This window comes from Anolis carolinensis, chromosome 1, assembly GCF_035594765.1.
Source record: "Anolis carolinensis isolate JA03-04 chromosome 1, rAnoCar3.1.pri, whole genome shotgun sequence".
Taxonomy (NCBI): Eukaryota; Metazoa; Chordata; class Lepidosauria; order Squamata; family Dactyloidae; genus Anolis; species Anolis carolinensis.
This window is the reverse complement of record NC_085841.1, coordinates 170537308-170560147: the sequence shown is the minus strand read 5'-3', so window position 1 is coordinate 170560147 and position 22840 is coordinate 170537308. Positions and strand designations below refer to the sequence as shown.

Below are 22840 nucleotides of genomic sequence, written 5' to 3'. Positions count from 1 at the left end.
CATTTGTATTTCTGATTCAGAGAAAAATAGAATTCCGCTTTGTTCTGATATGACTCATCGCTGAGCAACATTTAAAAAGCATCCTTAAGAATCAGGGCATTTGTGTGCTTTCCCATTGTTTTATTACAGACAGAATCTAATTGAAGAAGCCATGTGCCTTAAAGATAAGCTATTGGCTGTCTGATCCAGATCCATCGTGAAATGGAGTGCTTAGATTTATATGCCTTTCAGTCTCATTCAATGAGAAAATGCTGGTGTAAACACAAGCAGTTCAACTTTATTGGAATGCTGATTAGAATAAAAATGCATATTTCAAAATTAAGCATATGATTTTTTTTCTTTTTGCTTTCAGGTTTTAAAATAGGAACTGAAACTTGTGTTTGCAATGATATTGCATAATAAAATCCTACTTTCTTCCTGACTTTTATGGTACCTTTCACCAAAAATAAAAAATTCAACATTTTATTTTACTTTTTGAAAAAAAAACACATTGCAATCCTATGCAAATGACATTAGAAGTAAATCCCTTGGAGTTACTCCCAGGTAAAACGTGCACGAGCTCACACACTCTTAAACATAGTCTCATTACTCCATGTTGATCCAACCAATTTGCAATTTTACTCTTTGTCCACTAAGACAATGTGGCATCACTTTGACAGGAGTAAAAGAATGTGAAAATCTCTAATTAGAAGAGCGGTGGAGCAATTAACGCACGTCAAATTTCACTTCATCAAGTGCCACTCTAATTTTCTCACTAAAAATTAATGGACTTTTTTGGGGGGTGCATGTGCGTGTCCCCTCAAGGCGATGTTGATTCAAATCTGCTCAAGATGCAGTCTTGCACAGCTAAGCACCTTCTTGATTACAATCCGACACACTTCTAACTGCTTTCATTCTCACTGCCACAGATACTTTGTCAACAGTCAAATTACGCCATGCTGATAACAATGCAGGATGGGGCTCCTCAAAGGAGGTGCCTGTCAGGGAGCCGAGTTTCAGAAATTGCTCCACTTTCCACAATATGAAATGCCACTGCTTGCAAACAAAACTTGGGGGGGCTTCAGCAGTGATCACACGTTTCCTGTCCTTTTTAAAAGTGGGATTTGATTTTGCGTGGCAATGCTGTGGGAACTGTCAAAAGACGGCAAGTGTGGAATGGAAAACAAAGACGGGTTTTATTTTTACTGCTGCCTCTCCAACAAAAGCAGAAAGACAAAGGCACTGCTCTTCTTCACTTTTCTTTGATGCACGTGGTGGAGTTTTCCTCTGCAACCACAAACAATAATATAGTCTACTTCTAATACTAGACATCATTTAGAAACCAAAGGGCATTTGTGGAATAGGAGCCATTGCTTATAAAAAAGGGAAAAAACATATCAGAGAGTATAAAGGAGAAATTGCTTTTTATGTCAAACAGGACTCTAAAATACAACCAGTGAAACATTTGTCTCATCTTAACTGAAAAGACACATTACACAAACATACACAAATCTGTTTGTTTATTTCTGGCTGAGATGGAAGTGCCGAAAAGCTTGAGGAGAAGGGGATCCCTCTTATTTGTTCAAAGTTGACTCTGGAACGCCTTGGAAAATTTCCAGCATGGTTCACATGCCTCCCCCCTTTTCCTCCCCCAAATTAAAACATGCCTGTGCTGAATCACTAATTAGCAAATTAACTACTGTAATATACAACTTTGCTACAAATGTCAAATGTTATGGTTTGATTTTAACCATCTTAAATTTATACTTTTATTCTGAATTTATCCGAGTTTCAATTTTTTGTTGCTGAAACTTAATTAACCTAAATGGAAGCAGATCATTTGGTAACAATCTACATTTTCTTCCCCCTCACCCTCCAATATAATTTTTACTGTGTTACAGATAGCAACTTAGAGTGATATCATAACTATATAATTTGGAGATGCATGCTTAGAAAAGGTTCAGATGTTTTTACCCTTCTGTAGACAATCACCTAGATTTTTCTTCCCAGCCATTTTTGGCATGTTATGCTCACAAGAAAGCATATCTCAACACAAATTACTCAAGCATTTAAAACTTCCCAAGGGGGGGGGGGGTTGCAATCAAAAGTTAACCAAGAAAGCTTATAAGAAACATTTCCTTTTTTTTACTGATGATTCTACCATATGCTTAAAAATTGTAATACAGGGATTACATGAAGTGATTCAATATATATTTCATACCAAAAGAAAATATCAAAAAGTATACAATCATTCCACCACTTAAATAATGAACATAATGACAAACTGAAAAATTTAAAAAGGGGGTCTATGATTGTGTAAGAAAACCAAGTAGGAAAAAAATGTGGAAAGGTAGCTCTAATGCAACACAATTTTATCTTCAATATTTGGCTTTTGTTTTCAAAATGCTAAAATAAACAATACATAATGCATCCCTCATCAACCCCAAACCATGAGGGCTCTGCACTCAAATAACAGGAAACATATTCAATTTTCCTAACAGAAGACAGTTCATTAAGCAGTGCCACATCAAATAAAACTTTAATTTCTCCAGCATCCGAGTCGCAATGAAAGCAATTGATGAAGATGAGCCATATGGTACTTCTATCAGCAAACACATATTGCTCATTCCCCAAAAGTTTTCTAATTCTGCTCCCCAGGCCTGTGTAATATAGATAATGTGCTCGGAGAGCAGCAACCATGAGCTATCTGGTGTACACTTCTAATACTGTATTTAATGGGAAATAATGAATCATAAAAGCCTGCGGAAGAAGGCGTTTGCTAACCTAAATCTCAGCTGTAATTTCATTGTTCTGTGCCTAAGATGCGGCTTGTCCTTTCTAAACAACAGCCACTGAATGTAATAACACAGCCACTGCTTCAAACCTGAGCGGGAGGAGAAATCTTTCTTAATACAACCGGGTTTCACTTAACTCTTGAGGCTCTGAAGATAAGGAACCTATGATTAAGAAAAAAGAGATTTGTGTACTGTTAAAAATAGAATTTGTGGAGACATAAACATAGCATGCACATTTTAGTTTACATTGCAGTTGTGAACATATAAAAAATGGACCACATGCTCAGGCATAGGGAAAACAAACAAACTTCCTAGTATCACAACTATAAACATTCAGATTTTCCAAGCATGCCTTGAAGGGAGAATTTTTAAAAATTCTATGGACATAAAAACATTGGAGCAGAGATTCTGAATGAAAGCTCTAATTAAGTCAAGTGTTAGTTTGAAAGATATAGACTTGTATATATATATATCTTTCCATTTATCCATCATGCACTCACCTCAACAATTAAAATGAATATAAGAGAAATATTCCAATGGCAAAGCTCTGTAATCAAAATATTATGTCTAATAAGCAAAATGAAAATTTGCATGGATTATTGCAGTTAGAGCATTACTGTGCCACTCTGAGATTTTTTAAAAGAAATTTCTGTGAGAATCCAGAAATCTGAACAGAAAACTGTTGTTTTATTTCTGTCTTATTTACACACACACACACACATTTGGAAACAGCTGTAACGGGATGGATGTGGCAATATATGACGCCCATGCAATTTAATTAAAAAGAGCGACTTTTAAAAGTCGTAGATTGCCTTTGAGAGCTTATTAAAATCAGCATGTCCCAGGTCTTGTCATTGAATTAGCAGGAGAGACTTGATTGCCTTCATGAAGGCGGGCTGTTTGGGTGCTGTTCCCACTCTGGTTGACAACTAGTGAGTTTTCTGTCTGTAAAATCTTTATCAAAGAGCAGCATTGTCCCCTTTGGTGTGGCAATGCTTACTCAGAGGGGAAATGCACAAAACAAAATGCAGTGTCCCAAAGACCAAGAAACATGTAAAATAAACTTGACAATCTACCAAAGGCAAAGGGGCGGAGGGGGGGAGGAGAGAGATATCTCTCTATCTGCCTGTGTCTCCATCCACAGTGATTATATTTCACGAAGCATGGAAACAAGTGTTTCTGCAGCCCTGCCACCCACGCCTGCAACCAGGGCAGAGACCCTCTGCATGCTCTAATGGGTTCCAATGACAATGGTCTATTGCAATGTAAAACAAGCTGGAGGATAAAAAGGTGCTTTCTGTTACCATTTTATCAAAGCTGTTCATCTTCTAGCTGCAGGCAGCATTTTGCTGGAATGGCAGATATTTCTCTGTCCAGGCGCCTTTGTTTGTGCATCTCATTTGCATATATTTGTCTCCAGCTGAGGGTGCTTTCAGCTCATTACGGTCTCCCCTCCCATTCTTTCCTAAGCCAGCTGCCAAGGAGGGATTTCACCTGTGGGGACGGAGAAAAGAGGGTGGCGGCAAGGCGCACACAGCCCACAAAACACCAAATCCTTCATAAAAAAAGGAAATCTTCAGACTTTCTTCCCCTATCAATGGGCACCATTTGTGTTAAACAGCCTTTTGTCATGATAGATGCCTCTGCGGGTCAGGGGTGAAAGTTGATCTGAAGGTCAGCCGTAAAACAACAGGCAAACCAGACGCCAAACGGGTTCCTGAGCTGTCGGTGGGAGCCGTGGTACAACCAGGTCCTGAACCTTTCCCAACCTCTCATAAAACAGGCTAAGAATCTGAAGTGGATCAAGCAGGCCCCTGAGGAAGCGGTGCCGAAAAACGCACACATCATATCAATATCATGCAGCAACAGGAAACAATTGGGACAGCTCTCTCGGCAGCCCGGGCATGCTTCTATTGTTTCAAGAGCCGGGGAATTAATTCCATTTATTTATTTAAGGCGTGTCAACTCGCTGCCTCAACCTGTTTCAGTGTCAAGATGAATAAAACTTTTATGGCTCATAAAATAGAGTAATTCATCTCAATGTTCTTTGCAGTGCCTATCTTCCCCCATATAGAGATAGACCAAAATGGATGAAGCCAAATGTACTGTTGCTACGGGCTGTACCATATGAGATGGGGTGTGTGTGTGTGTGTGTGTGTGTGTGTGTGTGTGTGTGTTTGATGGGCAAATGGTTCCCAGCACAAACAATAAAGCACAATAGGTTAGAAACTGAGTAATTGCTTCCAAAATTTACACAGACAGAGTCTTCCTGAACTGAAACTCTAGCCGGCTTTACTTCAAATAAAGCACTACCCTCTTTTTCTTAAAAAATTAAAATCCTACGAAGGACACTTTGCCCTCATACCATATTATTTAGCTACTTTGGAAGGTGGAAGTTGGGTTTTATTGTATACGTGTTTTTAGTATGTTTTGATTTGTGCATTTTATGTTTTATTGTTGATATTGTGTGTTTATATGCTGTAAACCACTTTGGGTCCAGCCATGGAGAAAGGCAGAATAAAAATATATCAAACAAATAAAATAAATACATTTGGCCCAATATTGAACTAATGCAGACAATACTACTCCCAAATAGTTAAAAAACCCAAAACAAACACTCCATTATTATTATTATTATTATTATTATTATTATTATTATTATTATTATTATATTTATACTCCGCTTTATCTCTCCCACAGGAGACTCAAAGTGGTTTAGCATAAAAAACATCAGCACACAATTTAAAATATACAAATATATAAATATTAAAACAGCATTAAACATCATTAGTATTAAAAACAATTCCAATTCAATCCATAAAACCATATAAAACACATTTAACCATAACATAATCTGTTTTTGCCATCCAGATATGGTTTGCACTGCAGTTGAAGATCAAAACAAATTACTTTCTCTTGTACATTCATCTACAATCAAGTATAATTTCAAATCATACCCAGGCAAAGAGTTCGATATCATAAGTGAGCAGCAGATCAGAACATCTCATATAGCCAATGCTACATTGTTTATCTGGATTTGAAAACAGAAGGCCAATGTCCAGTCAGCTTGTATTCAAATTTATATGAAACATGTAAGAATTTCTAACAGAAACTTCCCACAGAAATGTTATCCTTCCTGCCCTGCAGGAATGTCCATTGTAACATGAATTGCATTTCAAATAAACCAAAGGAATATTTCATAATCTTTTGGATCCACGTCCGTATGTTTAATACCAAAAGACAATTTGGAATGAACAAGTGTCATTTTTCTTTCATTCTTTATCCAAATGTGTCCATCAGTGTAATGAACCACTTTGCTTGCATGATGTGCAGGTGCTAGCAAAAATTTACATTTCTTTAGGAGTATGTTTTGTAACTTTAAAAGCTCTCATTGTCTACAGTGTAAAGACATCCCTGCAATTTGTTTCAGCCTGTCTTATTCTGGCTGACTCCTGACCCCCCAAGCACCTGAAAAGTCACATGGAAGTAGGGAATACTTGTAGCAAACCAAGAAAAGTTTATATGTGACAATGCATAAACACCATTTCGTTTCTTAATCTTTTAAAGTGCAGCTTTGACTAAAATGCGCTGGAAATGTTTTCACTGTTGTTCGTACTTTGACTTTTGCAAAAAAAAAAAAAAAAAAAGCCCTGAGTTGAATAGGTTTATGACAGCTATCTTGGCATTTGTTTTCTCCTAACAGTTGCTACGGACATCCTAGTTTCCAAACGGATCCCTTATTTCCCCAAAACATCTTGAACCACGTTTCTCATTTTCCTCTGTCTGTAATCTAATAGCTAATTCCTTTACTTGGTCAAGACGTTAAAATGTTAAGTGTTAGCAGTACCTCCCTCCTCCCCCTCGTATCTGTCTCTGTTTATGGAAAGGGCCCTGGTTTCCTCCTTTGCTTGTTCAGCTCCAGGTCTTCAGGTCAGGAGACTGTAAATACACACAGAACGGCCCCAACCCATAAATCTGAGCAAAGGGCAGGCATATATATATATATATATATATATATATATATATATATATATTCAGATAAGCAACGTGGAGAGGAAAAAAAGAAAAGCAGAACAAACATGAATCTGTGGAACAGCCAGCACTTTCTTACAAACAAAATTAAAAATCTTTGCAGGGCAGATGTGTGTGTGTGTGCGCCTCATGTTACAAAAAGATGGAATGATCACCTTTCCCCTCCCACTGTTTATATACAAATCAGTAAAAATGCATTTTATTACCTTGGAGACTGTGAAAATAAACACAATCCTTTCGCTTATTTTCCAGCATCCTGTTCTAGTGTCTCCAACGGCACCTGGGTTTTAAAAAAATATTCCAATCCTTCACTAGCTTTTTAAAAAAAAGAACATGATAAACAGAACCCCTTGTTGCAATGCATCAAAAAATCACAAAGATGAGGTGAAACTATGTTGAAATTATTTTCACAGTTCCACTCCCCAAAGAATTATTTCCATAACAGGGAATTTCGATACTTACGCTTTGCAAAGTGACACATGGATTGTTGGTACCTACCTCTTAACGCATGTCCTACGGCATTATTCTACAACAATCTAAAATTTGGGGGTGGCCTTTGATACACCATTAGTAACAGATGTAGGTAAGACATAACAAGGCGATGCTGCAGTCTAGGATATGTCCTCCCAACCCAGCATCAGATCAGATCCGCTTTAAGTTGAGATCAAGTCCAAACTGGTGTGTGTGTGGATCCAGAAGTTTTACAAACAAAACAAAAGCCATGATATTAAGTAAAGCTTGCGCTGATCACCTTCTTGCACTGTTGACTAGTTTTCCCTGAACAAAGAAAGCAGAACTGATACTCGACTCCTGTGCAAACAGAGCAAACTTCACACAGACGTCTCTCCTCCGCATGGGGCTGCCATGTCCTCCTCACATTGCTCACATTGTCACCTCTCCAACTCTCTGATATGTGGTGTAAATGGGACCTGCTGTTAGAGAGCTCTCTGTTTTCACTTCTCTTCAGGTGAAGTGTAACATATTGCAGATCTACCAGTGATAGAAGCCACGACACAGAGGGCCTTTCCCTTCCTGTGCAGAAAAAGAAACTTCAGTTACTTGACAGGACTCCGCAGAAAACCACAGCAGAGAGAATAATTATTTGACGGCCAACTCCCTGCTTGGATTTTCTGCAGTGATACAAAACAAATGTAAATCAATTCTCTTTAGTGCTGCCAGAGAACTAAATTGAAATTTTAAGTCATATGACCAAAAGATTTTCCTTCACTACACCTCTCCCCAAAGTGAGCCTAGTTTCTCCTCTATATTTACATTTAGATTTTTTTTTAAATCTTGTAACTTTTTCTTAGTTTCAAAATACAATTACATTTGCAGAATATTACCTAGGTTACTTTAATATTTCGACAGAAATGTTTATCCCCTTCCCTAAATTATACTGTAATTGAAGTAACTTTAAGTATGAAAAAACCATGATAACAAAATTGCCTTTATACATAGCGAATTCAGAAAATAGAGAATAAGTCAAAATATATCAGTGCACATTTCATAATAATTGATTTATTTCTAAATATTTTTAAAATGATCAAGAGGATTTTGGAATATCTACATGCATTTTAAACTAATTTCCCCTGAGGTTATCAGCTAACTTTACGTTTGAATTTTCTACAGTGTATCTTGGCTTATCATCTGCTTCACTGCAACCTTATACAACAGGAACACTGTTTAGATGTTTTGGTAAATTAATAAAATGTTTAAAAGTACAGTACAGTACAGTAAATAACTCGATATGGATATAATATTTGTACTGTTCCATTATCCGGTTGGAAGCCACAAGGGGGCCCTAGACAGAGAAGGACAGTCCATTTCATGGGGGGGGGGGGAGAGAATTGAAAGAGTTAAACCATTTCCCCGTTTTCCTGTTATTTCCCCTACACATGTTGTCAGTGTCAAAACAACAATTGCTTATGATATGGGAAAGGCGGCCGAGGCCGGGGGGGGGGGGGGGGGGGGAGAATGATCAGTGAAAATGGAGAAAATAGTTTTTCTCCTTCAACTCCCCCCCCCCCCCCCAATAAAATGGACTTAGTTAACATTAAAAACTGTGGCATACACATTGAGAATTGGGTAGCTCTGTCCCTCAAGAGTTCTCATTGGAGGTCAGATGTTACCAACAGTGCTGTGGAATTCAAAGAGGCACAAATGGAGGGCTAAAGGAAGAAACGTGTCAAGAGGAAGGCGCATCAAGCCAACCCTGACTGGGACTGCCTTCCATCTGGAAATTGATGTCCTCACTGTGGAAGAACATCAGATCAAGAATAGGTCTCTAAAGTCAACTACGGACCCATTGCCAAGACACTACACTTGGAAGACAATCATACTCGGCCACGAGTGATCGCCAATGATGATGAATGGGAAAAAAAAGATAATTGGAGTTCTAGACCAGCAAGAATTTTAATCAATGATAATCAAACCTTTTACTGTGACTGAATGCTGGGGTGGAGTTTTAATAGAGCACCAGGTAAAATATTGAGTTAGTATGTATTACCTCTCACTGGGACCCCCCGGTGGCAAGGTGGGTTAAACCCTTGTGCTTGCAAGACTGCTGACTTGAAGGCTGGGTTGCTGACCTGTAGGTTGGTGGTTTGAATCCTACCTGGGGAGAGTGCAGATGAGCTCCCTTTATCAGCTCCAGCTCCATGCGGGGACATGAGAGAAGCTTCCCACAAGGATGGTAAAACATCGAAAAACATCTGGGCGTCCCCTAGGCAACATTCTTGCAGACGTGCAATTCTTTCACCCCAGATGTGACTTGCAGTTTCTCATATCACTCCTGACACGAAAAAACAAGCCTCTCACTACCTCTCAGAATTGTCTCTGGAAGAAAGTACATATAAAAGCAAAGGACAACTCTGGGAACAGATAAACTGGAGTAACTGGTATAGAAAACTGAATTAAGCCTTGCCATCTGTAGTAATAATACAATTGCCACTTGGACTGTAGACCAATAAGGAGTAACAGGTGTTGTAGGCTGTATCTCAGGCTGGATCTACACTGCCCTATATCCCAGGATTTGATCCCAGAATATCTGCTTATCACAGATTATCTGGCAGTGTAGACACATATAATCCAGTTCAAAGCAGATAATCTGGGATCATATCTTGGGATATAGGGCAGTGTAGATTCAGTCTCAGAGGAAAGAATTGGCAAAATCACCTCTGAGTATTCTCTTTCTGAGAAAACCATATGAAATCCATGGGGTTGCCCTAGGTTGACTCTTTTCAGGGTCATCATGATCCCTCAGGTCCTCCCCTGTGCCTATTAAAAAGGTGTGGGGAAGAAATATAGTTGGTGGACATGAGGAACTGTATCAGAAAGCAAACACTGGAGATACATTGGCTAACGCCTATATAATCTAACTAGAGATCACTGAGTTGGTAAACATACATCAGTCTAAAACCCTTCAATGTAAAAAATAGCAGTTATTTTTTATTGTGTAAGTATGGTCATATTTCACATATTCTCAAATCACTTGTTACAATTTTTAAGGGAGTAAAACTAATAGGTTTATAGCTATCAAATTCCTCTGAAATTGTCACAGGCAATTTGACTGAAATGTCGGAGTCTGAATAGCCATGAAAATGTTCAGGGTTTATTTAAACCTCACTAAAACCCATGAATGACATTTTAAAACTGAATTTTCAGACTAGAACTATCTTGAGAGGTAACCTTACTGAAACCCGGTTTGAAAAAATATGATGAGAAACATTTTCTTGTGGGTTTTTTCAGCTTGCAAGCCCGGTCAAAATCAGGAAGCAGAGAGGTAGATGAAATTTAAAATAGTTAAAAAGTTAAGTTTTGCAGAGGTCTTGTTTCAAAAAGGCTCCTGACGAGTTGCGAAATCTTATTTGCTCAAATGGATTTCTGACAAAAGAGTGCTTTCCAGTCAAATCTTACTTTTGTATTTCAATCCTGGTGTCTGCTTCCTTCAAGAGTCAGAGTAGTTCTCATATAATCCAGGGCAGTGCACATAAATCCCAAGTCATAAATCTACATGCTAACCCAGACTGCTGGATTTTGCATCTGTAAATTTGGAAGAAGGGAGAGTAAAAAGATTTACACAACTGTATGTGACCGTAATCCTCCTTGTTGGTTTCTCAGCTGAAGGGCATCTCTGCCTTTGTTGATTTACAAAGAAATCTTTTGGATGCATTCTTCTACTGAAAGGAATGTTTGTAGAATGATACTAATTCAAGATAAGCTTTCAAGTTATGGTAGTCTTCTGTGACAGCTGGAATTAGCTTTTTCACTACAAGGGTCCCTTATTATCCTGATAATCTGAACGTCTGTGCAGACACATAATTGCTTATCCAGTCCCCTAGAAGTCAACATGGGCTGTCTTTTGCCATTTTGATGTTTATTCGTTAAGTTGCTTCTAACTCCTTGTAACCTCATGGACCAGCCCAAGCCAGAGCTCTTTGTCGGTCACCATCCCTAGCTCCTTCAAGGTCAAGCCAGTCACTTCAAGGATACAATCCATCCAGCCATCTTGCCCTCTGTCGGTCCCTCTTCCTTTTTCCTTCCATTTTCCCCAGCATCATTGTCTTCTCCAAGCTTTCCTGTCTTCTCATTTTGTGGCCAAAGTACTTCAACTTTGCCTCTAATATCCTTCTTTCCAGTGAGCAGCTGGGCATTATTTCCTGGAATATGGACTGGTTGGATCTTCTTGTGGTCCAAGGTACGCTCAGAATTTTCCTCCAACACCACAGTTCAAAAGTGTCCTTCCTTCACTCAGCCTTCCTTATGGTCCAGTTCTTGCATTCATAGGTAACTACGGGGAATACCATTGCTTTAAGTATGCGAACCTTCGTTGCCAGTGTGATGTCTCTACTTTTCACTGTTTTATCAAAATTGGTCATTGCTCTCCTCCCAAGAAGTAAACGTCTTCTGATTTCCTGGCTGCAATCTGCATCTGCAGTAATCTTCGTGCCTAGGAATACAAAGTCTGTCATTGCCTCCATGTTTTCTCCCTCTATTTGCCAGTTATCAGACTGGCATTACACAATCCATATTGCCCTTTTGGTATAGCATTTCCTGCTCCACAATTACTTATTGAGTGCTTTGGAGGAAGATGAGCTTGTTATAGGACTTTATTGCATGAGGCAGGTAAACACCAAAACTGGATCATCACTTTGGTGATGGTCCCTATCACACAATGCTGCAGATCCCACTGTTGGTCTGCTTGCACCTCGTGATTCACCCATTCCTAGCTGTTAACAAAGAAAGCCCATCACTAGTTCCCAATCCCGCAATCTTCCCATCACCTACTTTGGTGAAATGTATCCTTTCTGCATCTGTGCAGGCAGTAAAGTTATGTGAAATCTCCTTCTTTTCCCCTTCTCGTCCACTCCCTTTTTCCAAGTTGGCTGTTTCCTTTTGATTTTATAATGTATATTTGGAACTTAACAATTGCAGTAATCATCATCATCATCATCATCATCATCATCATCATCGGTAGTGCAGGAAGGTGGGGTTACAACAATGTGTGGGTGTATGATTGTGGCGAATTGGGACAATTGTGCTAATGAAGAGAGGTGCAATATTGAAGGTGCTCAATGCAGTATGTGTCCGCTATCAATGATAATGTGACTGTAGTAGGCTCATACAATAAAGTCTTTAGACTCTCTAAACTGGTGTGCTGAATTTAACAGCTTCTGTAAACATGGAATACCTAACTGTGCTAGGTATGGATGGAAAATGCATTCTCCTCTCAAGAAGTAAACGTTAGGAGTTCATTATTTTAAGGAGCAAAAAGAGATACTGTCCTGAAAGGGCATCTGGAGTAGATCTTAAAAGATGAGATCTTAAAACTGCTATGCTTCAACAACAGCAGCAAAAACAAAAGAACTAGCAGAGGGAAATGCCAGTGTGATTCTTCTGAAACTGGAATCCATTACCAAATCTGAAACTATTCTTCTTACCGTGTCTGCTTATTGTCAATGCCAACTTCTCAGGCAGCTTGGATGGTGTATTAATGGCTGCCTTTTGAATTAATTTACCTTTTGGCTTCACACCATAAAAAATGAAAAAGACCCCCCTCCCCCCCAACAACAGCCATAGTCTATGTGGATACTGATCTTTTGTACAGAGTCAGATCCACAAAAATGTGTGGGTTTTAAAGGCATACTTTGGTCTTTTTGCTGTTAAGAGTTGCCAGATCACGCATGCATAGTTTAAAATTTCCAAAAACAGATGGAAGATATAAATAATAATAATAATAATAATAATAATAATAATAATAATAATAATAATAATAGATTAGAACTACTTATTGCATTCAACGGAGATTACATCTGTAATATATTTGAACTGTTACCAGGAATACTGTGCTTTTGTCATAAATGCTCTTTAGAGATGTCTTACTTCTTTTTTCAGTCTACTTTAGGAGCTGCTGCCATTTTCTCTCCTGATTTATTCTAAAAGTATGTGCCTTATTTGAAATTTGTGCCTTATCACCAAAACATCATAGATCCCCTTAGTCTGGGCCAGGAGTAGGCAATATATATCCTTTCATATATTGTTGGATTGCTGCTCGCATCATCTTGCACTATTGACTATACTGGCCTGGATTGATGGGCACTGCAGTCTAGTAACATCAGATTGTTATCACTAGTTTACCTCCTGCTCTCAGACACTCAGTGTCACAGCTTCAGTGTGACTTCTTGTTTCTTGTCATTTGTTCAAGGATTCATTTTCATATTTTTATATGTGATGCACAGACACACACAAATATACACACAAACATACCATAATGTATAAGGGTTGGGATACTATGATTGCCTTTGGATGTACTGGTCTACATTAGAGGTGTGCAATTTGGCCAAAAGGCATGTCATTTTGGGGTCCATTGTCAACTGACTCCTCATTCCATTTACCAGGAATTTACTCGAATGGGCAAGGGCTTAGCCATTTTTATCCAGCAAAGATAGGACTCATTGGCTACAACGGGAAACCTTAAAGGCTCAATTTTCAGCTATTTTAAGGCCTATCTGCATGAAACCTACCTCAGTTTTAGACCCCATTTACAACTGCAGCCCTGCCAAGTTCCAGAAAAATTCACCAATCTTCTAATTTTTTTAGAATTATTTTAATTTTAAACCATAACATTTTTAAAAATAAGACCAACTGCAAGAGAAGGTTCTGGGAATTGTAGTCGCCAGTCATGTCCATTCTCAGCCAGTCAGAGTATGGACACAACCAGGCTTTTTATTGGAGAGAGAGAGAGAGAGAGGGAGAGAGAGAGAGAGAGAGAGAGAGAGAGAGAGAGAAAACTTCAACCCCCAAGAGGAAGCATGGTGCCCGCACTATGCAATTACTGCTGGGAAAGTGGGCTCCCAGGGCCCTCTCTGGAGAAGGAGGGAACTTTCCAAGAAAAAATGGAGGATGCTGCTTCTGCTGGCAAATGTGGTAGATTCCTGCTCTAGGTATATTGCAGACATAACTCCTTCCTCTCCAGAAATAATAAAATCTGGCTCTTTTAATCTGCTTTGCTGGGCTTTTCATCTCTTTCCTCCCCATTCTACAGTGGGAAAGAGGAAGGAAAAATAGGTTAGGTGGGCAAGATCTTTTGATGGTTCATCTAAAAACTCTGAGATTCTTACCCATCAATGAAGGAGGTAATAGTGCATATACTGAGAGGAAGCAGCAACTCTGTGCTCTCATGTGATTCCTTTGCCCAGTCTGCCTCCTCCTGTTATTAATCCATTTCCTACTATTGACAGGCAAAACCCACCATTAGCTGATAGCTCTACAACCTTCCCATTACTTACCTTATGTGATGGATCCCTTCCACTTATATGCAGTAAACTGGCAACAGGGGGTGGGGTTTTCTTCCTTTCCCTTTCCTCCCATGCACCTTGCTATTCTCTCATTATTTTTTATTTACATTTATTTTTTAACTTTTTAAAAAACATATTATTACTGGAACCAAGGACTTCCTTAAAATACTTTTAAAAACTATGGAGCAGCAGAATTGCAGGAAGGTGTACTTATGAGGGTATGCAGACATACGAGTGTGGGACAACAGATCAACAAATTGGCACAATTGCCTGAATGGAAGTGCAATAATGAGGCTTCCCATCCCACTATGTGTCCATTACCACTGCTTGCATGATTGCCATGGACTTAGAATCATCGAATAATTGAATCATAGAGTGGGAAGAGACCTCGTGGGCCATCCAGTCCAACCCCCTGCCAAGAAGCAGGAACATCGCATTCAAAGCAATAAAGTCCAGTGAAAGATTTAGCTGACATCTTGCTTTTTGCTTGGAGCATAAAACATATTGGGCCTGTCCTGGATTATTTCAAAAGAATAATTAATTACAGTCTGGGAATGAAATTTTAAAGCCATGTGTTTGGTGAATCCTGGAAGAAACTGATTTTCAAAATCTTAATGTGGTTGTGTTAATTTTCTACATATATTACATTCCTGCCTAAACCCAGGGTAGGTAAGCTTCACTTTCACTAGAGTATTTTTACTGCAATTTCTCTTCCAAGGCAATGCACATCTCAGCCATCTGTTCTCTAGTATCAGCTCCATATTTGTTAACCTCAGACTCTCACCACACGCGTAACAGGGGAACACAACAATCTGCCCCAGAAGGGTATTCTGACCATCCTGTCAAGGCCTATAAATTATTGTAAATAAAAATCTATTATTTATACAGTGATGTCTTTATTTCTGTATGTCTGGTGACCTTTGCAGCACTAAAACTGTATATGGCAGACCAGAGTTTTGTGGAATATATTTCAAAATGTTTGAAAGAACAAAAGCCCTGTGTGATTTTCTCCTGTTTAATGTTTAAATTATCCTAAAGCTCTGGTATCAAGCCCAGTTGTAAAACTCAGTCTGTCTGAAAGCTGTGGTTTAGAGCAAAGTGAGTCCGATTTTCAAATTAAAAGGGGGATGCATTTGGCTGATATCGGGTGGCAAATCTCAGGGAGCATGATGGGGCGAATTTTGCATCCATGTATTCCAATCCTCTTTAGCTGTGAAAAATCAACCTTTACACATTGTTGTGCAAGTGTGACTGGGACAATATTGAGATGACACCACCCCGTGTATTATGAATCTCAATCTCAGATATGCCCTGATACTAAATTCAGTGCCTCTTTGTAAGCTTAATTTTAAAGGTGGCTGAAGGGCTTTCTTTCATTAAACCATAAAAGGCATACAGCTACTGCTGGAATCATAATACGGGAACTTACTGTCTCTTGGAAGTTGGCAGAATTCCAGGAAGGCTGAGTTTCTTAGCCTAACCATAAATTTAATAGTTTGACAACGAAGCGAGGCTACGGGTTATATTATTCAATGTGTGCATGCAGACATGTATGGGGAGTGGATACATTCAGATAGATTTCATGTAGCAGAATGAAGAAATTGAGGAGCTATATTCCATGTTGCTATGATAGGAGGGGGTGAGGCTGGAGAAATGATGTAATAGATTTTAGTAGGCTGGTAGATGAGGAGAAGGAGAATGAAGGGAAGTAGTATCAGTATGTAGATAGGAGTTGTGAACCATTGGTTCCATTCCAGATGTTCCTCTGAATTCTTCTCTGCATTGTAATTTTGCATATTCACAGGTCACGGGTCCATAGGTTTGAACAGCTCTGATACTTAAACCATGTATTCTTTATCTGCAAAGTCACTTTGATTCTAAAGGACACACTCTCCCAGAATTCAGTGACTCCCACATTCTCTAAATAAATTATAGGGCCCTAAATAAATTACAAATGGGATATTCAATTCCATTTTAAGCTGTGGAGTTCATAAGAGCTATTTCGTATTTGCTCAATTTGTGGAATTTAATAAACCTATGCAGGAGAGACAGAGAGCTCCTCTGCACTGACCATTTCATACACCTCCAGCCTGACTTGAAAGTATGGTAGTCACAAAACACCTGCCCCTGTTGCGGATTAAAGAGAACACAGCACATTAAATAAAGTTGCAGAAAGTCTGAGTTATGTCCCTTATGTATCCCCCATGTATCCCAGATCCCAGGGTGAAATTGGCTCTGCAGAATGCGGAGTTCATTGTGAACACCCACGCTTACTGAAACACTTGGAACCAGGTGCCAAGGGGGCTGCCTAAATGCCCCCCAAGAAAATGGCTGGCTAGCAGGAGGCTAACTCACCCCTAGAAGGGGTAATTGACAACTTCCAATCCTAATTATCAATTTCTCATTTCCCCCTACATGCTATGCCTCTGGAGCACTGATGCACATCTCTACCAGATTATGGGGGGGGGGGGGGGGGCTAGGCAATGCTGGCTAGGCAATGCAGCTATTAGGTCAGTGATTCTCAACCTGTGTGTCCCCAGGTATTTTAGCTTACAACTCTCAGAAATTCCAGTCAGTTTACCAGCTGTTAGGATTTCTGGGAGTTGAAGGCCAAAACATTCGGGAACCCACAGGTTGAAAATCACTGTACTAGGTGGATCTGTAATTGGTTAAGCAACCGAACTCAAAGGGTGCTCTCTAATGGCTACTCTTCATCCTGGAAAAAAGTGACTAGTGGAGTGCCACAGCGTCCGGACCTGAGCCCAGTTCTGTTCAATATCTTTATTAATGACTTGAAGATTTAGAGGGTATATTTATGAAGTTTGCAGATGACACTAAATTGCTAATACTCCAGAGTACAGGATTATTGTCCCAGCTCTCTAACACATTAGAGAGCTGGGCCAACATTAACAAAATGCATTTCAACAAGAATATATGATACTCCATTTAGGCAGAAAAAATGAAATCCACAGATATAGAATGGGTGATGCCTGGCTCGACAACAGTCCATGTGAGAAAGATCTTGGAGTCTTTGTGGACAACACATTGAACATGAGCCAACAGTGAGTTGCAGCAGCTAAAAAGGCCAAAGGGATTTTGGGCGGCATCAAGAGGAGTATAGTGTCTAAATTGAGGTAAGTCATGGTGGCTCTCTATACGGCATTGATTAGACCTCTTTAGCTGGAATAGCATTATGTCCAATTCTGGGCACCACCATTTAAAAGAGATATTGACAAGATATCAAAAGGTGTCCAGAGGAGGGCGACTAAAATGATTAAAGGTCCGGAGACCATGAAAACTTTTGAGGAGACTCTTAAAGAACTGGGTATGTTTAGCATGCAGAAGAGAAGGTTGAGAGGATACATGATAGCCATGTATAAATATGTGAAAGGATGTCACAAGGAAGGGAGAACAGCCTTGTTATCTGCTGCTCTGGAAACTAGGGCTTGGAGCAATGGGTTCAAATGACAGGAAAGGAGGTTCCACCTGAACATGCGGAAGAAGTTCCTGACCGTAAGAGCAGTTCAACAGTGGGACTCTCTGCCTCAGAATGTGGTGGAAGCTAATTTGTTGGAAGCTTTTAAACAGAGGCTGTTAGTCATAATGTGCACCTTGCTTATCCACCATTGCAACCTCATTGTTTTTAATTTCATGTTTCATTTCTGTGGTGTATTTTTTCGCATATTGTGTATATTTTATTATTGGTTTTTGTTGTTGTCCTTTGATGTTTCATATTTTATCATTGCTTGTATTTTGATTTTGCTGTAAGCCGCCCCGAGTCCCCTTCAGGGGAGATGGGGGGCAGGATATAAATAAACATTATTATTATTATTATTATTATTATTATTATTATTATTATTATTATTATTTTGATTGTTCTTTTCCTGCATAGGAGGGGTTTGGACTAGATGGACCGTGTGGTCTCTTCCAACTCTATTATTCTATGATTATATTATCTATATATATAAAAGAATGATGGAATCCCAGAGACTGACAAAACAACAAAACTAAAGGCCCCCCCTACCTCGAAATTTGACAACACAACCCATCATCCACGCCTCCAGGTTGATACAACAAAAAGAAAAGAAAAATAAAGTCCTAATTAGAGGGAGAGGAATAATTGTTATTATCCAATTGCTGCCAGTTAGAAGGCTAAGCTCCGCCCACTTGCTCTCCTAGCAAGCCACTCAGCCCAGGGGACAGGCAGAGTTAGACCTCACTTAGGCCTCTTCCACACTGCCTATAAAATACAGATTATCAGATTTTAACTGGTTTATATGGCAGTGTAGACTCAAGGCCCTTCCACACAGCTATATAACCCATTTATAATCTTATATTATCTCCTTTGAACTGGATTATCTTGACTCCACACTGCCATATAATCCACTTCAGTGTGCATTTTATCCAGCTGTGTACAGGGGGCCTCATATAATCCAGTTCTAAGCAGATAATATAAGATTATAAATATACAGTAGAGTCTCACTTATCCAACATAAACAGGCCGGCAGAAAATTGGATAAGTGAATATGATGGATAATAACAAGGGATTCAGGAAAAGCCGATTAAACATCAAATTAGGTAATCATTATACAAATTAAGCACCAAAACATCATGTTATACAACAAATTTGACAGAAAAAGTAGTTCCAAGTGCAGTAATACTATGTACTAATTACTGTATTTACAAATTTACCACCAAAATATCACAATGAATTTAAAACACTGACTACAAAAACATGGACTACTAAAAGGCAGACTGCATTGGATAATCCAGAACATTGGATAAGCGAATGTTGGATAAGTGAGATTCTACTGTAATATGAAATAATTATTGTGGTAGAATAATGCAGAACAATATAATCTCTAAAATCAGGAGAGTAAATAAAGAGCAACACTCTCAAACCAGAGAAATTGGGAATTCCACAAAGGAAACAATCAGGACCAGCTAACACCTCCCAAGAAAGGATTCTACCAGAAAGGAAGCTGAGAAGGGAGTGAAGCAGTGTGCATTACCAAAGTCATTATTATTATTATTATTATTATTATTATTATTATTATTATTATTATTATTATTTACAATCTGGCTCCAAGTATTCAAAAACACTAAAATCATAATATATAAAAATTACTGTGGTATAATAAAACAGAACAATACAATCTCTAAAATCAGAACACTAAATAAAGAACAACACTCTGAAAACAGGGGAATTCCACACAGGAAACAATCAGGGCCAGCTAACACCTCCCAACAAAGTATTCCCATCACCAAAGTCTGCCAAATCCTCTGTTTTCTGAGGGTCACAGACAGTAAAAGCACATACAATATCACAAACAACACCACTCTGAAAACAAGGGAATTCCAGACAAGAAACAATCATGGCTAGCTAATACCTCCCAACAACAAAATCACTCAGGGAGGAAACAGCCAGGCTTTAAAGCTACAAGGCCATTACATGCTAATCATTTCCCCTAATTGCAGCATTCATACTTGCCTCCAACAGACAAAAAAACCCAATCAGAAATATTGTATATTCACAACCTTTAGGAAATAATATCCCCTGATGGCGCAGTGTGTTAAAGCGCTGAGCTGCTGAACTTCTGGACTGAAAGGTCATAGGTTTGAATTGGGGGAGCGGAGAGAGCCCCCACTGTTAGCCCCAGCTCCTGCCAACCCTAAAGTTCAAAAACATGCAGATGAGAGTAGATGAATAGGTACTGCTCCGGCGGGAAGGTAACGGCACTCCATGCTGTCTTGCCACATGACCTTGGAGGAGTCTACGGACAACGCCGGCTCTTCGGCTTAGAAATGGAGATGAGCACCAACCCCCAGAGTCAGACACGACTGAACTTAATGTCAGGGGAAAACCTTTACCCTTTACCTTAACTACCACCAATTCCTCAATACTTTATTTCCCATACCACCATACTTCGCCACAGCAATGCGTGGCCGGGCACAGCTAGTGATTCTATAAAGTAGAGAAGTGTGCTCTTTGTCAATCACAACTAGGATCTCAAAATCCAACTTTATTTTGGAAGGCTGAATGAACAAGTGTACCAAGCTTTAGTATTTGTTTTGCAAAAAAGTTGTTTTCTAATTCCTCAGAGGGAAAAACAACCTCCACAAGAAAAAAAAAACATGGAAGCAAGTGAGAAAATAACAGTGTTCAGTTACAGTCTTGATATTTTTAGTGATAGACTTAAGTGTCTGGATGTGGGGTTCCAGTTTCGTGCTGAATTATGAAATTTCTGTCATTACACAAATGAAAAAAATGTTTGGAACCATATTTTCCCAGTCTACATTGATCCTGCAGTGACCTTGTTAATGCCACACAAATCAAACATTGCATTGAGATCGCCACTCATTCCCCCCTGGCGAACTCACCTTGCTGATATTTGCAAACATTTGCATTATTTTCGGTCACATGGCCATGGATGCTTCACTCTTTTTTCTTTCTCCATCATGTCATGGATGAGAATATATGTGTTTTCAAAGTAAGAGTGTGCTAATACCGATATACTAATATGCAAGTATTGAACTAATATGGAAGTATTGCATCAGTTTGAGTTTTTTAAAGTTCAGACTGGAATCCTCACCTCTCACCAACCAGTTCCACCGACTATTAACACCTCCCTTCAACAATGAGCAATGCCACCTTGAAGGGCCAGCCACATGTCTACACATCTGTATTTTCTGTAAAACCTCTGGGTAAAAGGCAAGGCTTTCTGAATTGGATTACAGTCCAAAGTACCATACTGCAAGCATCTCATGTGTCAGGACTTACAGGGTGAGCATGATTCTGTTTTAGTCCATGTAGACAGGGATATCACTATGGCAAAGGATTTAAGTGTTTCCAAATAGGGATTAGTTATCTCAGGTCTCTTGAAGGACCCTTTTCTGTGCCCAAATACACAGAAGCAATGAGAGAGAGCTGTCTCGACTGTGGCACCCCAAGTGGCATGACTGTTGGCTTTATTAACATACTTTGGTTTCAATTTGTTTACATTGATTTGATTTATACACTGCCCTAGGATGTATATTTAGACCCATGCAGGATTAAATGCTTACTCTAGTATCAACGCTATTCAGGACTTTCAGTCTCATCACCAATGCCTTTAATTTAGATTGAATGGATAAGCTGCTATCCCTCACAAAAAACTTCTAATTTTCAATAACAACAAAAACATGCCAGGAATCAGTATACATTTTGTGGGTTTTTTAAGGGTGTGTGTGTGTGTGTGTGTGTGTGTGTGTGTGTGTGTGTGTAATATGTTGTTTTTAAAACCGTATTATCCAAATGTGGAGGAACGCTCCAAGGCTGGTGGCAGATGTTGCCCACCAATTAACAACTCAAAGGTATCACAATATTTATCACAGTATTTGAATAAATGACTAGATCTGTTGACCGTCTCCTCAGTTTAGGCCAACTAAAACTGATTTATGCACAGCATTCTTACATATATTTGAAGGATAGGAAGATATGTAGTATTTTGGGGTTTAAACTATTTGATTTCACTTAAATTGGCAATAAATTGTGATAAACATAAAGCAGCACTATCCTGGCCAATTTGTAATTGTCTTGCCACTTTGAGATCCCCTGAATGGTTGTTGTAAACATTAACATACACAAAGAAATATTTTCTTTCAAAAATAGTTTACTCCATTTTTTCCTTCATGTGTATTTGTTTTGTGGATGACACATATCTTTAGATATATCCCAACCAGTATGTTCCATAGTAAAGTCTTTAAGGCCTTGCTCTTTATGACATTTTGAGATATTTGTCAAGGGAATCCCCAGAGATGTGTCCTGTGAGTCTGGAGTGCCCTCCCAGTTGAAATCTACCAGGCATCCTCTAACTGTCTTGCATGTCTCTTATCAACAACTTTTGTATTTTAATAGATGTTTTTCTGCCACTTTGAGTGGCAGTGATTCACTAAGTTTCTTAGGTGGAACTTTTTCTCAGATTGCTTTTTAACTGGGAATGTCCAGCAATTAAACTGGAAACTTTTGTATATAAAACATTTCTTCTAGCAGTCAGATATGGTTGTTCCTCACAGGAAAGGATCCTGCGCCACAAAAATCCGAACAGGACATGGATGCATACAGGTGGAACACTTTATGTATATCCTGACAAATGTGGGAACAGTTACAGAGGCAATACTGGTTATGGGATAAAAGCCTCTTATGTTGTTCAGAAATCCTTGGCAGATCTTGAGGCACTTATGGAAAATAATTATAAA

General features: G+C 39.0%; 1 long non-coding RNA gene across 3 annotated transcripts; it reads right to left on the bottom strand.

Annotated features, from left to right (window-relative positions):
* Positions 1–1156: 1156 nt before the first annotated feature.
* LOC103279487 (uncharacterized) lies at positions 1157–8283 on the bottom strand. 3 transcript variants are annotated; one of them, XR_010000012.1, is made up of 3 exons: positions 7013–8282; positions 4079–4268; positions 1157–2936 (listed from the first exon to the last, which is right to left on the bottom strand). It is a non-coding gene; the product is annotated as an uncharacterized LOC103279487 (long non-coding RNA). The 3 variants fall into 3 exon arrangements; XR_010000013.1 differs by having other exon boundaries at positions 1157–4268; positions 7013–8283; XR_010000014.1 differs by having other exon boundaries at positions 1157–4268; positions 7305–8283.
* Positions 8284–22840: the final 14557 nt, after the last annotated feature.